At 34.0% G+C, this 17293-nt stretch overlaps 1 pseudogene; it reads left to right on the top strand.

The window, feature by feature from the left end:
* Window positions 1–14194: 14194 nt before the first annotated feature.
* Window positions 14195–14794, top strand: LOC119626160 (NADH dehydrogenase [ubiquinone] 1 alpha subcomplex assembly factor 4 pseudogene; annotated as a pseudogene).
* Window positions 14795–17293: the final 2499 nt, after the last annotated feature.

Below are 17293 nucleotides of genomic sequence, written 5' to 3'. Positions count from 1 at the left end.
GGAAAAGGGTTAGGAAGTTAATAACCTGTCCAAATAATAACCATTAAATTGTCTTCCTGTGTTGCTAAATCACACTCCACGGTGGTATGTTAGATCGAATTAATACAATAAATGAATCACTTGAATTTAATGCAACTATGTCAAAGAGGTCACTTGAAATTTGTCAGTTTCAGCTATTCTTGTAAGTTCCTGAGGAAATTAGCAAAGGACACAATTTGTCTTTTTGATTTCTTCCCCTTCTACACTGATTCCACCTTTTTGTTTTTTCTTGGTTGGCCCTTCTTTTTATGAGCTTCCTTATCAGTAGCCCTTACCCCACACTAACCTCTATCTTCAGAATGACTAGGTTACAGTAATTGTGAGAAAACCAAATCTGATGAAAATGGTTATACTGAGGCGTGGAAAACTTACAGTTTTAATTCTCCTGTAGGGACTTCCACTGGTGTTTCTAGAAAGGTTGAGAAATTGGTGGTTCTAGAAAGACTGAGAGATTGGTGCTATTGTCCTTGCTACATTTCTCTTTGTGTCACTTTGAGCAACCACCTAAGAAAATCTGTGCTTTTATATCCCTTTCTGAAGAGTTAATGGTTTGACCTATGTGTTTCACAGTGCATTATCTGGGGTCAGGAGTTCAAGACCAGCCTGACAAACATGGTGAAACCATGTCTCTACTAAAAATACAAAAATGAGCCATGTGTGGTGCGGCGTGCCTGTAACCGCACCTACTTGGGAAGTTGAGGCAGGAGAATCGCTTGAACCTGGGAGACTGAGCCTACAATAAGCTGAGATTGTGCCACTGCATTCCAGACTGGGTGACAGAGTGAGATTCTTTCTCAAAAACTAAATAAATAAATATCTAATTTTTTTTGTTAATTTATCCTAATTTGTCAAAGTAGCAGAATGTGCCTTAGGCATTAAAATGAACCTGGTTTATGGAATAATGCTGAAAGCAACAATATGATTTAATCATTCCAATTCTAGTTGTATGCCATCTCTGCTAATTAATTCAAATCAGAGGGGCTAAGTTCATGTAAAACAAACAAAATATAAGCACACATATTCCTTACCTCCATCTCCCAAAGAGAAGGAAATATTTCTAACTTCTTCATCAAGATTCCATAACATTCCACAGATATTCAGATAATTTTCTTCTATTATGTATAAGAAAAGAGTACTTATTCCTGTGTAATATATGCTTCTACTAAATCACTGCAACTGAGATTCTGCACATAAAACAGCCTATTCTTTCGACCTTATTACTCTCTAAGTATGTTCAATAGATCAGAATCTATCTTCAGAAGAACCATTCAATTAACAGTCTCACAAAAAGGATGAAAGCCAAAGACAATTTGCAGCAATCATTATTGCAAATTACTGAGAAAAGGAACTTAGGGGTTGGGGACTGTATATTGAGATATTAGTCTTCATCCAGCCACTTTTGATTTTGTACATCAGTTAACCTCTTCAAAATCTAGTTTTCTCCTCTATAATGAACAGAATAGATTGCATATTTCCTCTAAAGTCTCGCTTTCCATCAAAAGAATCCATCTCTAATGCTGCACTTGAAAAAGCTGACCAGAAGAATATGCCCAGTTGGTATCTTTATTGAGCAGTAACTTTATTTTACTGTTGTTGAGATCCTCTATCATATTCTTAAAGGGAAGATCTTTGAAAGAAGTAGAATATTTTCCCCTCCAAACTCAAACATCTGCAAAGCTGTCTATTCTCAGCAGATAACAACCAACATACGGTATTTTTAAAATTAAACTTTGGGTATATTGACCACCTTTGACTTTGATTCACATCCTGTATCTTTGCAGCAGGTTACTTGAGTTATAACCAAAATCTGAATATGAGCAATAGCCAGAAAAGGCAGGTTTGGCAGTCTATGTCCAATGTCACCATTGCATGTATTTTCAAATCAAACCCAGCAATGCCAGTGCTGTTCTTCTGAATCTCAATAGAGTCTTGTCAGAATCCAGACAAGAGTCCCTGATTTGTGCTCTATATGTGCCAGTACCAAGTAGGATGAACTTGAAGTAAGTATGGAAATCTTTTCCATATATTTTATGAATAGCAAGAGAAAATAGAGCAAACACAGTAACTGACAACATGCTATGTATAAAGGAATTCTTTTTCGGGGAAGAATGCTTCATAGTTAGTACTATATGCTTCGTAATGCATCATTTCAGGAGGCAAAAAATGTCTCATTTTAGTAACACAAAGATTGATCAAAGAGTTCATCTCAAGACAGCATGATAATTCCATTAATTTTTTCATCAATCGTGTATTATTATTTTTAGTTTAAACCATAATCAATTATTTTATTCAGTGTTGACAAATGGCATTTTTATAATTCCATCATTCTTTTCATATTTATCAACTGGAAGGCTTCAATAAAGAGCATTTCTCATTAGTTAGACTCTCTATTTACCTTTAATTGCAGTTTATATAGGAAAAGAACAGGACATTCTTAATTTGTTCTTTCTAACCACCAATTTTGAGGGCAAAATATTGGTGTCCAAGTTGCCTCTATAGTACTCAGTGTTGATGTTTATTATTGCTATGTATTGTTGTTCATGATTTCAGCATCTTTAATATTGTTATGAATTCATGGGTAATCATAAAAAACTTCTATACATTATATTTACTGTTGTTTCTCCCATACAGTGCCCCATCTTCGGCCAGTTAATACAATGTGCTGAAACACATTGAAAAGTATCTTTAAAGTCACTCAAAATCATTTTTTTCTGTGAAATAATGCTACCAACCTGATGTACAATGAGCTTCATTTACTTCTGTTTCAATTTTTAGTTATTTATTTTTATTAATTTGATTTAAAGTTATTTTTAAAAATATAAAACATCTAAATTTTCAGAATAAGATATATATATATATATCAAGGTATAATCAGAGAAGTCTCATCTGCATTCCTTTCCCTCCTTCCCATTTCTTATAAAAGTAGAGCAAATGATATAAACTCTTCTGACATTTTATTTGTTCAGTTAATAAGAAATCCTGGAGATCACTCTTGTCAATATATAGAAATCTTGTTTATTCTTTGATGCCTGGTTAGTATTTTATTGAATAGATGTAGCATAGATTATTCATCAGTCCTTAATTCATGAACGTTTGAATTTAACCTTTTGCATTTATACATATGCTACAAATAATAACTTGTGCTTAAGTCACTTTGGCTAATTTTTGTCAATTTTTTGAAAACAATTTCTAAAAAGTAGATTAATTAATCAAAGGGTAAATATGTCTACATTTTTACTGAATACTGTCAAAGCATTGTCCATTAAGGGCTACGGCATGTTGAAACCCCATCGGCGATATATGATAGTTTCTGCTTCCACCTGTCCTCCTCAGCAGATTTACTTGACTTTTTTATTTTTGTAAATCTAATGGGTGACAATTAATGTCTCAGTATAGTTTAAATTCTTATTTATTTTATTATGTGTGAATCTGGGCACTTTTTCATAAGTCCAATTATCTTCTTTTAAGAAAAAAATATTTCTTATTGTATGCTCTATTTATATCTTTTCCCCATTTCCTTAGGGAGTTGGTCTTTTCCCTTTTGATTTATAGGAATTCTTTGTACGTGACATTAATGGAAATGTCTTTAGTAATTGTTTAACTTATCCTTTGTTTACAGAGATTTTTTTGTTTTATTTTGTGTTTTTTAAAATAAAAATCCATTAATCATTTCTCTCATTATTATTTATGTTGCCACGATTAGAAAATATTTCCCATACCCAAGTTACAAAGGAGTTCATTCATATTTTCTTCTAGTTTATGTGTGACATTCATTTTATTATGTTGACATCTGTGGTTTTTACTGTAGAATTTATCCTAGTATGGAAGTGAGATATGAAGATGTTTTCATCTTTCTCAAATGACTAACAAGTTACCCCAGCATTGATTACAGTCAATCCCAGTTTTCAATGATTAAATTTGCATGGATTTAAGTTTACACAGTTTAGTTAACACTGTCCCTCAATAACATGGCTAAAATTTCAGTTAACACACAGTATATTAGCTGTAATTATATAAAGTACAAGCTTTGCTGCTAGCTTACAAGCTACTATATAAATAACAGAAGTACATCAAGAGATGCACATCTTGATCAGTGGCAAATCACACTACTTCTTTCAAAGGCTGTCAATAATTGGTCACTGTACATCTATTATTAGGTTCAAATACAACAGCAAAACGTATAATTGTGCTACCTTCATGTCTTCTTCTACTGGTAAGTCCTTGTAATATTTTACAAAAATGGATAATTAAGAAAGAGTTGACCAACAAAGATGAAAATGGATAGAAAAGTGAAAATGCTGTAAGTAAATTTGAATCAAACATAAATGGAATTATAGAAGAAATGGCTGACTGTGGGAATGGTGACATTTCTGTCAGTTGAGAAATTGCACATACACAACCAAAGGTATTCGATGACATAAATGACTAATATGGTTGTGATGAAAAATATGAAAATGTACTAAAAGAACTGATGCCAGAAAAAGAAAATCACATTAGAACCCTCAGCGATATTTCATAAGTTATATGCCAATAAGAAGAAGCTTAACACTGTTAAAAACCACTTTTGATAAGTGTTTATAAAGAAATTCAACTTTCTCAATGTTTCTAATGTCTTAAGTTAGTGTATTAAATAAATATTGCTTTTTTTCATTTACTTTTTTTCATTCCTTGGTACACTTATAACCGACATTAAGAGAATTTTTAATGCTTTGAGAAAAATGCTTTTAAAAACCATGGAAAAGTTATCATGTTCCCACTGACTACTAAGATAGCTTTGTTTGATGTTAGCTTCAACAGTCATTTTTAATGTTCCCTACTACCATGCAAAGTGAAAACTGCCTGTATTAAATATTCCATCTTTTCCCCAGGGATTTGCAATACCTGTTTATATAACATACTACATTTCTGCATGTACTTGAATCTGTTGTTGGAATTCCTATTCTATTCCATTGTTCTGTTTCTTCATGTATCAACACATATTTTAAATTATAAAAGCAAGCTCACTGACTTTTTTTTTTCAAACTTTCTATAGCTATTCTTCACGAATAATCTTGTTTCAGAATATAAAGACATTTTTACTTCCTCCTTTTCAATCTTTCTATTTTTTATTTTTTTCTCCTTGTCTTGTTACAATGGCTATGAATTCTGGGATAGTATTAAATAGAGGATGAGAGTAAGCATCCTTGCCTTGTTCCTAATATCAAATAAAAAGTCTTCAATATTTCAGTATTAAGTATGATGTTAGCTATAGAACCCTCTTCCCCACTGCCCATGCTTGTTCTTTATTACATTAAAAATTTTCCATCTTTACTTAGTTTGGTGAGAATTTTTATTATCAACTGTTGTTATTGCATGAATTGCTGTTCTCATGGATATTATTCCTTGTTTGCTTTTCTGTATCAATTTAATAACCATTTCTAGTTTAAAACATTTTCAGAATTCTGTTAGAATTATGTTAATTTATAAATTAGCAGTAAATTGATATATTTATGATGTTGAATCTTTAGTTGAAAACATGATAATTTAATCTTTTAAAGTATAGTGTGTAATTTTCAGTAATGTTTTAAAGTTAAGGCTTTTTAAAGGTATTGTTACGTTAAAGCTTTAACCACGTTTTAAATTATTATTATTATTATTATTATTATTATTATTATTATTATTATTTTGAGACGGAGTCTCGCTCTGTCGCCCAGGCTGGAGTGCAGTGGCCGGATCTCAGCTCATTGCAAGCTCCGCCTCCCGGGTTTACGCCATTCTCCCGCCTCAGCCTCCCGAGTAGCTGGGACTACAGGTGCCCGCCACCTCGCCCGGCTAGTTTTTGTATTTTTTAGTAGAGACGGGGTTTCACCGTGTTAGCCAAGATGGTCTCGATCTCCTGACCTCGTGATCCGCCCGTCTTGGCCTCCCAAAGTGCTGGGATTACAGGCTTGAGCCACCGCGCCCGGCCTATTTTTCTTTTTAAACTATTTTTGCTTGCTATTATAAATGAGACTTTCCTCATATTTCTAACTGGCTATTGCTTGTATACACAAAGACTAATAATTTCTATCTGCTTATTTTATAACCTTCTCCTTCACTAAATTCCCATAGATGAAAACAATTTTTTTCATAGATTCTCTTGGATTCTTGAAAAGTTTGATCATGTCATAAAACGGCTAATAATACTAGTTTTATCTCTTGCTTTTCACTATTTGTCCTTTAATGGATTTCTCTAATTGCATTGGATAATAGCTTCAATGCCATGTTAAGCAGATATGCTGATAGTTGGCTTTCTTGCCTTTTGTTGAAAAGTCTCTAGTATTTCCCCATAAAGTAATATGCTGGATTATGAATTGTGGTATAAAATTTGTAGAAAATGTCATATGAGTTTTTTTGTTTTTTTGTTTTTTTCTGTTACTCATGGTTAATCAATTTGGTTTTAAGGAGATTTTTATGTGATTTCATTTTTATATGATTACCATAATCATATCACAGAAATTCCTCAAAGGTTAAATAAATGATTCAGTAAGAGAAGCAGAGGAACACACACACACACACACACACACACACACAGAGAGAGAGAGAGAGAGAGAGAGAGAGAGAGAGAGAGAGAGAGAGAAGTATTAGTAAGGAGATAGCTTGCAGGAAGGTGATAGAAAGAGTGGTTATTCAGTCTATTAATCAAAGATAATAACCAGTGGAATGCTGTTAATGTGTGCAGCATCAGTTAATGCTGGAAGAAGCAGCATGACAGGAAAATTCCAAAACCAAATATGAAGAACTTCATTGGGAAAATCAAATAAGAACTAATATTCAAAGTTCTGTATTTAGATTAGTCTAAGAGCTCGTTTGATGCGCTAGGTAACCTAGAGATAAAATTGATCGCATGTGAGGGGGAACTCCAGTCTTTCATCCTTGAAGACATATTCTAGGCTCAGTTGAAACTTGATAATAAGTAAGTTATTTTAAATCAACTAAGAAGAGACCACTAATATTAATTTTCTATTTGTTCAACTCTGCAGCTATTCAATCTGGATAATTTTGACATCTCACACTCAATACTTCAAACTTAGTAGAAATGCTTTCTTCTAACCAAAACTCCTAGTTCTAGTTTCTAGTTCCTTTCTTCAATTGTTTTAGAAGATACATGACACCTGCCATGCTAATCATCAAAACTCTCATTCATAAAGGGGTGGCAAATATTTTAAAGGCACATGTGAAACAAAATGGGTTTATGATCAAATCAGAAATTTTCTCCTTTCCATAATCCCTGCTGGGTTAATAATCCCGCCAAATCAAGGATTTGTGTGACAATAAAAATTTATATTGGTTTGAACAACACCCAAGTCATTCTGAGATTCCAGCTGCACCACACCTCACTCAAGCAGGTTGCTGCTCATTGCCTCATATAAGTAGATGTACCCAAACAGGAGAAAAACATACAATCTCTGCCCTATCATGCTGTGTCAAATGTATCATCAGTGCCTTCTGCATTTTCCTAAATTCAAGATTATAGGTTGCATTACAACCCTTGTTATACTGTTTGACTTTAGTCAATTCTTTATAACTTGTAAATAAGTTTTGGAAATGCTGATTTCGATCATTGCAATTTTCCCTTTACATTTTTACATATGGGCATGATATTGGTTCAATCATAAAATTATTTTGCTTTGTCAGATGAGTAGATTGCAAAAATTTTCTCCCATTCTGTAGGTTGCCTGTTCACTCTGATGGTAGTTTCTTTTGCTGTGCAGAAGCTCTTTAGTTTAATGAGATCCCATTTGTCAATTTTGGCTTTTGCTGCTGTTGCTTTTGGTGTTTTAGACATGAAGTCTTTGTAGGGACATGGATGCAGCTGGAAACCATCATTCTTAGCAAACTATCACAAGAACAGAAAACCAAACACCGCATGTTCTCACTCATAGGTGGGAACTGAACAATGAGATCACTTGGACTCGGGAAGGGGAACATCACACACCGGGGCCTATCATGGGGAGGGGGGAGGGGGGAGGGATTGCACTGGGAGTTATACCTGATGTAAATGACGAGTTGATGGGTGCAGCACAGCAACATGGCACAAGTATACATATGTAACAAACCTGCACGTTATGCACATGGACCCTACAACTTAAAGTATAATAATAATAAATAAATTTAAAAAAAAATTATTTTGCTTTACTTGAGGGAAATAGTACTATATGTCTACATCTATATAATAATTTCAACACTGAGAATTTTGCTTTGAATACTGTGTAGCCCAGCTTGTAGATAAGGAAAGAATACCTAAGAATTGAGATGTGTGAGTATCTTTTTTGACTGGATACTAAAGCCACTGTCTACCAGTCATCTAGTGTGACTACTAGATGTTTGGAGAAAGCCAAGCAAGATATGCAAGCAAACTTCATTTTGACCTGTAAGTCATGTAAACCAGGGGGATGGCTTCTCCTGGGATTGTCCTACAAGGACTACTTTGCATATGCAATAATGTTTGCCAGACAGCTGCTCCTGAGAGCTAAACTTTTAAAATTTTTCTACTTTCTATTTTTGTTTTGTGGAAAAGTTCCAGACAGCCAAATATGTGTGCTGGAATTATTTCCTTGTCCTGCTCCTGCCAGACACAAAAGCCAAGAAAACATTCTATTTGCTTGTTCCAAAGGGACCATATATAGATGACTAAATGGCAGGCATTGAGCTATAGGAAAAACAAAAGCAGTTTATGTGACAAAGGAGAGAGAGAGACAAATAAAAGAACAAGAAAATAAATCTTTGTCTCACTATTTCACTTGAAGACAATATTAAATACTCAGCATTTTAAAATCCTCCTATTAGTTTTAGGTGACCACTTTTGCAAGAAGATATAATATTTCTGTGTTCTCCAATACACGTTTCTATTTTGGTTTGAGATGGTAGAAAATACAACCAGGAGCTAGTAGAACACACACCCCCATCCCCTAAACTCCCCCCGACAAACCAGCAACAACAGCAACAACAAACGTTTTTCATGAACACAATGTTCAGAACTGTTAGATAAACATTCCAATTTCGAGCTCTAAGTACATGAATGCTGTTATCCTCTGATTTGAAGAGTAAATATTTTTCCAAACTGTCTTATTTGAGAAAGAAAATTACGATATAGATGCAATTTTGTGCTGACATCATTCTACACTGTTTGAAAATAATAAAAATAGCCTGTGTTAGGAATTTTTTTACCTTATATATCAAATTTGATGCCTTTCTTTGAAAGTACCTTATTAAATAAAATAAAAGCCTCTGAGATCTGGGGAATGACTGATCTAGGCTTGGGGAAGGAGGATGATGAGAGTTGCTGATGACATTGCTTATCAAGAATACTCTTCCTATTTGGAAATTGCCAACAGAATTATTGGAAGGACATCTCCAACCACTCTTTAAAGAGTGAGATCAGTGTGAAGAAGTGTGAAAAGCACCTCCCAGATAAAATGGAAAACAGAGGAAATCCTTCAGGATGAAAGACGGAACATTAAAAAAAGAAGAAGAAGAATTCTCTCCTTCCTCTAAACGACTAAGGCACTGCATTAGACAGGAGTGGTGCAGGGACAAAGAAATGCTATATAGGATTTCATATGGGAAAAAGGAATTTCAGCTACAGTAACTGTGAAACGATTGGATTAGATAGTATATGTGGTCTCTTTCAACTGTACAATTCTGTGACATAGCTATTATAGGAGCAGAATGTTTACTGCAGTATTATTCATTACAGTGAAAACTATCGTGTCCTAGGCAGAACATCGTGATTGTCAGAATAATATGAACATGTAAATGCTTATCGTCTAGGCTTTTCATATGGTTAGACATAAGTGTCCTCTTCGTTGACTCTTGTCAGCCTCAAGCCCTTTGCCTGGGAGGTGTCTGGTTTTGCTGAGAGCCCAGCAATTTTCCAATGGGAAATTTCCTCTTGGGTGAGCAGTTCCTGATTGATATCACCAAGTCACATCATCTCTCAGAAACACTGTTTCAATGGGAAAGAATCTTCAGGAAGGAGAGAAATTAAACAAATGGATGGCCTAATAATAGTAAAATCTTAAAAGCCCACAGAAAAGGAAAATAGACCAATCAAGAAAATGCCATGATGGTACTGTTTGAGATTACAGGGAAGTCTGATGTTCTGAAGTCCTGACATCCTAACCCAGACAATCACCCAAAGCAGCAGTTAGTTAATAGTTGTCAGTATGAAGTGAAAATCTAGCAACAGAATTTTGTCTATTTTAATGGACACCTTCCATTTCCTTTTCTTCAACCAGGCATAGTTCCTGTTCTTTGCAGGAGGAAATTTGGTCATTCACAGACTAATACTTGGTGAAATTTTACCCGACAGACTTTATTTGGAAAAAGGATCTGTCAACCTTGCCTGGGATTTTTATGCTTACAGAGAATTTTCTGCAGAACCCCACATTTCACTCTATTAATGACAGATTCTAACAGGTGTTATTTTCTTGTCAAACTTTTCATTCCTCTCATGGCTGTTAGACAGAGACAACCTCCAAACTCAATTCTGAAGATTCACAGTTTATCTTCTATTTTTACCACCCTCTCCTCTCCCTCCTCCCACATAAATCTTCAGATTCCATTCTGAAATGGATATTCCAACCTTAAACCTTCATTCTATGTCTTTCTATTGTCCCAACTTCCTATGGATATTTTGCAGTTTGTATTCTTTCTATCTCCACGTTAAAAATTTCTTGAGGTTCTTTTCCTTCATAACCCTAAACATGATGTATTAGGTAACACCTTTCTGATAGTAGTTAATTCTTTATAAAATATTAATGTCTTTCTTTTCCCAGGCTGTGAACATTTTCTAACCTAGACTGTGACTTTAATTATGGGAATGACAGTCTCTGTGGCATTCAGATAGGAAAATACTTTCAAAAAATCACTACAAGTATTCACCCAAAGTCGTGATGGACCTTCTTAAGATTATATTTGAGATTTATCTCCCCTGTAGGAATCTATCATGTAGAATAACTTTTCTACTAAACCATTTTTATAATTTATAGAGTGTTTTTTCCCAAATTAAATAAGTTATTTGGCAAATATCTGGTTTATATATAAAATGATGATAAAATATTGATTTGGGTGACCCTTCCTAAAATGGACTTTCGTCCCAAATTATCTAATTTGGTTGTACTCACATCTGAATTTTTTACACAAAGTTCAAGACTTTTCTTCACTTTTAGCATTATAATATGGCTTGTGTAGATTTTTGTTTTGTTTTGTTTTTGCTTTTGTTTTTGGAATTTAAGCTGCTACATATCTGATAATACACCTTATAAGAATGTGGTCATGAAAAGTAATAAGCCTACTGAAAGATTTCCAGGTTGCCATAAACAAGAGACATTGCCAGTGTGTGTACACAGGCAATACAGCTTGATTTAATCTCATTAAATCCACTGTATAAGGAGGAGTTGTTGCATTACTGCCTATTAGCCTCTCTCAGTTTTCATCGGAGATACACTGGTAACCACTGTTGGCATAAAAAATTCCCCAAAGCAAAAAGTCTATTCTGTAAATATAATTTCATTAGGAATTTACATGTAAAACAACAAAATCATAGCATATGTTCTATTATTTACTAACATCCATTTGAATATTTCATCCAAGTAGTTCAAAGTGTTTAAACAGTTTAAAAATAGATAGAAGTCAAATTTCCCTTAAGAAATCTATTTTAAAATATTGTGAGCATATGTCTGATGTGTTTACAAGGAAACTGAGTTATAGTATTTACTAGTTAATTGATCTTAAATCTGATGTATATCTTATCACATCAAAGGTAAATTGAAAAGTGAATATATAACTAGTTCTTCTTTTTATCTTTGGATAATTTTTTCTCTAGACTAGTGACTGAAAAATAATTTTCATGATTTTCTCTCAGTCTGTTTATTAGGGGACTTAGCACCCTTACAAAGTGATTTACTCAACATGGACAATTATGTATATCTTAAGCATTCCTATTCACATATGTTCTGGGACTTTCTGAAAGATAACCTCATGCCATATTAATTAGATGAAAATTTTAAATCCCACCAGAAACATAAGGTCATGTTCCCAAAATTCATCCCATTTCCTTTCTTGGAGTATATACAAAAAGACTTGCCATGCTTCTACATGCAGTAATGAGACTTTTAGACAAAATAATCTTCAATCATTCATTCTTCGTGTCTAAGGCAGCTTTTGTCTAGAAAAATATTAACCTCTTTCAGCAGTCCCAGTAATGCTTCAATCATTCTTTGGAGACTTAATATGAACATAACTCTGTGTGTGTGTGTGTGTGTGTGTGTGTGTGTGTGTGTGAGACTTACTCCTTCATCAAAAATATTAACAAATCATTAAATTGCCTTTGTAGAAGTTGGATGAGAAGCAGCTCCATGAGCCTCCTGAAAAGTACAATGATCTCTTCAGAGGGGATTATAGTGTACTCCCTTCTGATATGATGTAGCAATTATATCTCTCTTTGGCACCGCTATGTAATTTCCACTAGAATAGGATTTACAAGTTATTCATTTAGATTATTTTGGTGGTATACAATTAATTTTTTTATGTTCTTGTTTTCGGTAATTTTTGTTCTTTGATTTTTTTGGGTTTGTGGATGGTGGTCTAAGTTAACTCCTATCATTATCAAAATTCCTTAGGATAATGTGATAACCTCCTTGCTGCATCTTGCATTCCTCTTCTTCAATTTAGGGTAACTGGCCACCCCTTGAGAATAAATGGACACAAAGTTTTTAGGTATTTTTCTACCTCCTTGCATTTTCTTTAGCCTTGAGTTCAACCCAAATGTTGCATTTGGTTTGGTCTTTAAAGTATTTTGCATTCTTGGGTAAGGAAGACTGTGAATGCTGAATAATGACCCACTCTCTTACATTCATGCTTAAAGAATTCCAATTAACTTTGTCTTGAAAAGACAGAAAGTGCATAGCGAGGAGATCTCTAGATCTCCAGAAAAATTCTTCAACCACTGCATTGACTCAGTATAGCTATCTGTAATGAACTAAGGTTCAGAATTTAAAAAACATGGCAAGGCCAATTCTAGTTACTGGATTAAGCATATAACTTATTGAAAATATAAAGGCATGACTCCATGGCTATATCTTAGGGTGATATGTGCGCTTATGAACTTATGAGATTTGTCATTATAGCTATTAGAAAACTCCCAAAGGAAATCTCTGTAATGAGTTGTTTTCTATGCTGTGAGTGTATTCAGAGAAAAATAATTTTCTCCTTTGGGATGTTTTTGGAAACTGGCCTGCACTTTACTATTAAGGCAACCACAACAGTTATTACAACTTTCTTCTTTCTTTTCTTTGGGGCTGCCATCTTTTGCTCACCCAATATTGCCAGAAATAGCAATTGCACTTTTATGTCTTTGTTTCATAATTTTGTCTTCAAAGCAGATACAAAGAAAAAATAGATGTAGAATTTTCTCTTGCCTAATAAGTCTTTCTCATACAATAAAATAAATAATGCTACTACTCCCTTGATATGCTGTATAAATCAACTTCAGAAAATTATATTCTCATCTTAGACATGAAATTATGAAGCACAAAATAAGACCTGTTTTAAGGAAGAGGAACTAATTATATACAAGGATGTGCTTGAAAATAAGCAGCAATCATGAAAAGTTGTTTGGGTGTTGCAATCGAATCCTTCTCAGTTTCAATGAATTTAGAGAGTTTATTGGCACCCACATAATTTACTCTGGAGATAATGATATAACAAGCAGACCATTTTATTTTCTCTTTCTTAACTGAGTGAATATAGTTAACAAAAGATTTTTATTGTAACAGTAGAAAGAGTCTGAGAATGAAATTTCTCTTTTCCCCAAAAGATATTCAAAACCCGAGATGTTGAGAGAGAAAATCCCATTATTTCAAATTAGTTGTTTCCCAAAAATTAAATAATGGGTGAATGGTTAATCTTAGAATACACAAGGTGGTACGTTCCAAGGATTAGTCATTTTTTTCAGCTTTGCTGTTTTTAGAGTGACTTAAATTAAGGTATTGAATATAATTCTTACAAATGATGGCACAATATTAAAAGACCAGTTAATTTCATAAAATATTTTAAGAATTCTCAGCTTCGCTGGAGGTTTCCTGCGCCAGTGTTCCCTCATGTGGCGTGAATCTGAGGGCATCGTGTTGAGATGGCGGCTGGGGTGACTCACGGGATCAGGAATTTCAATCTAGAGAACTCAGCGGAAAGGGAAATCAGCAAGATGAGGCCCTCTTCCGCTCCCAGTCACCCCTCTACCAACAGCCTCCTGCAAGAGCAGATTAGTCTTTATCCAGAAATTAAGGGAGAGATTGCTCGTAAAGATGACAGATGTTCTCATTTCTAAAAGATATATATGTTGATTGCAAAGATGCTGTGTCTTCCGTGCAGGTAAAAGCTGCTGAAAAACGTCAAGAGCCAAAGGAATTCAAATTGCCCAAAGGCCGTCACTGTGACATAATAAACATTAAGAGCATTCCCAAAGGCAAAATTTCCATTATAGAAGCATTGACATTTCTCAGTAATCATACACTTTATCAAGAAACATGGACTGCTGAGAAAATAGCGCAAGAATACCATTTAGAACAGAAAGATGTGAATTCCCTTCTTAAATAATTTAGTTACTTTTGAACTCAAAATCTTCCCTCCTGAAGACAAGAAATCTATAATCAGAATGAAGAAAATCACAAAAAATTCCTATGTGTACTCCTCATCCCTCATCCTGTATATTTTCTCATTTTTTGCATGTTAAATTATGTTAACTACCAAGTGTTTAATGCTCTCATTGTGAAAGAATACTCTTAACACTTATTGAACTCCCTGACTTTTCAAGATTGCCATAGGATATATTTTGTTTTCTTTTCATTTGGTTTGGGCATATTTCATATGTACATGGCAGCATGACTAATCAGCACATCTGTACATTTATTGTAAGTAAAATAATTAATTTGTTATTTTAGACACATCATACCAACTTTTAAATGGATCATATGACCTCTTGGGAAATGTCCTGAATCCCTCATTTAACTTTTACTTTCCAAGTTGGGTGTTTAGTTCATTCTTCATATGTGATAGTGAAAATAAAAGCTTTCCTGATTCTTAAGACTGACATTTTCTTGTTAGGGAAAGAGACTCAATGGAAACGTAGGCTAACAGTATTTCCCAAATAAATAAAGGCCCACAGGAGAAAACAATGAATCAATGGAATCAATTAAAATTACTACTCCAGGGAATAAGAAGTACTGAGGATTTATTTTATTTTGAATTGGTTTTAAGTATGGAATAATTGTCTTTACAGTTATAAAAGATAATTAGTGGTATTTGCAAAATGTTGGAAACTTCTGCTTTGACAAACAAATAGGTAAGTCCCATGGCCTTCAGAGAGGCAGGAAGCAGTAAAAATTTTCGAAAAAGTAACATTTTTTCTGGATTTAACATGGAAATAGAAAAATTTAAAGAATAATTTAAAAACCATGGTAAATGAAATTTAGTGATTATATGTGGTTTCGGATGTTAATGCTAGTTGAGGGAAGAGAGAAAAAATAGTAAGTAGAAGCAGAGAACAGGATCATTGGAAGAGACCTGAGAAATTGCTGCTTCATCCATTTTAGCAAACTTATTAGCACAGCATGTATCTTGAGTGAGAGTGTGTGAGTTTAGCTCTGCCTAATACATTACTACTTGTGGGATCTTTGGGAGACTATATCCTCTTTGAGACTGAATTTCTTCAAAATGAGAATAATGCTAACTTACTTAAATTTAAGGGTTATGATGAAGAGAAATGAAATAGTAAAGGACTACAAAGGACCAAACAAATATGAATTATTATTATTATTATTATTATTATTATTATTATTATTATTTTGCAGTGGAGAAACAAGCACCTGGGGAGAATATATGACATAAGGTTTCTGTAGTTTATGACCTAGCCAGGCCCAGAACTTAGTTTTTCAAATCCTACTAGTGTGTTTTTTTCTGTTGTGCCAAAAAACAGCACACCTCAAAGAAGGAAAAAGGTGTGAATTGTGATATATTGGGGTTGTCAGTTCTTCTGAGGGAAGATGGGCATCGCTACTTCCCAGAGATGCCCCTGGAAATGATAGAGAAGATACTGAGGAATTCAACATGATGACGGAATGAGGCTTTTGTAGTAATGCTGAGAACAGAAAAACAGACTAAGTGGAAAATTTGTAAGCATATCTTTGAATGTAGATTTGTTATGTGAACAAACTACCTAGTTAATTTTTAGTTCAATACAATAATTGTTTTAAGAAAACATGAAATAACCTCTCAATATAAAATGTGTTTTAAAACTCCTGTAAATCAGTCAAAACTTTATTCCTTTTATCATAATAGTCACTAATTGAGTCACTAATACTAGAACACTCTATTTCTGAGCCATCTTCTCTACTCATATGTGCACTGTATGGTTAGGCAGCTGTTATGTGGTGTCACACGATAAAATAAAGGACTTCTTCCCACACCATTAAAAAAAAAGAATTCTCAGTTTCACAAGAGACTTCTGATAGACTAATTAAGAAATTATCTCAAAAGTATTATTGAATAAAATAATTATTTATCATAAGTGTTACCCCAAAGACTCTAACCATTAGGTATAGATTCAGTTTTCTGAATGTTGAAAGATTAATTGTATTAACAAATGAAAAAATCATTTCTTTTATTTTATTTCTGAAGAGGGAGCACTCTCTCCTTTGGCATTTCTTTTTTGCTCCCTAGTCAGATTTAACTTGAAGTCGAATTAATTCAAATAAATGAAAATAGCTAAATGTTATACAATTAAAGCATAAGGGAAGATAGCATGAACAATGGAGACATGATGGATTTGTCAGTAGAACTTTTTTTTTTTTTTGAAGACAGAGTCTCACCCTGTCATCCAGGTTGGAGTGAAGTGGAACCATCATAGATCACTACAGCCTCGAACTCCTGGGCTAAAGCAATCCTCCTGCCTCAGCCTCCTGAGTAGCTGGGACCACAGGCATGCACCACCATGCTGGCTGATTTTGTCTATTTTTTTGTAGATACAGGGCCTCACTTTGTTGCCCAGGAGTTTGCCTGGTCTCAAACTCCTGGATTCAAGTGATCCTTGCACGTTCACCTCCCAAAATGCTGAGATTATAGGCATGAGCCACCAGGCCTAGCCAGTGAAATTATTTTAAAGGCTATTAGAAAATACAAATTTAAAAATTGGTAGAAATGAAGAAAGACTTTCTTGGCTAAATTTAAATGAATC

Source organism: Chlorocebus sabaeus, chromosome 21, assembly GCF_047675955.1.
Source record: "Chlorocebus sabaeus isolate Y175 chromosome 21, mChlSab1.0.hap1, whole genome shotgun sequence".
In the NCBI taxonomy this organism is placed as follows: Eukaryota; Metazoa; Chordata; class Mammalia; order Primates; family Cercopithecidae; genus Chlorocebus; species Chlorocebus sabaeus.
Note: the sequence above shows the minus strand (reverse complement) of the source record. Positions and strands in the feature narration are given on the sequence as shown.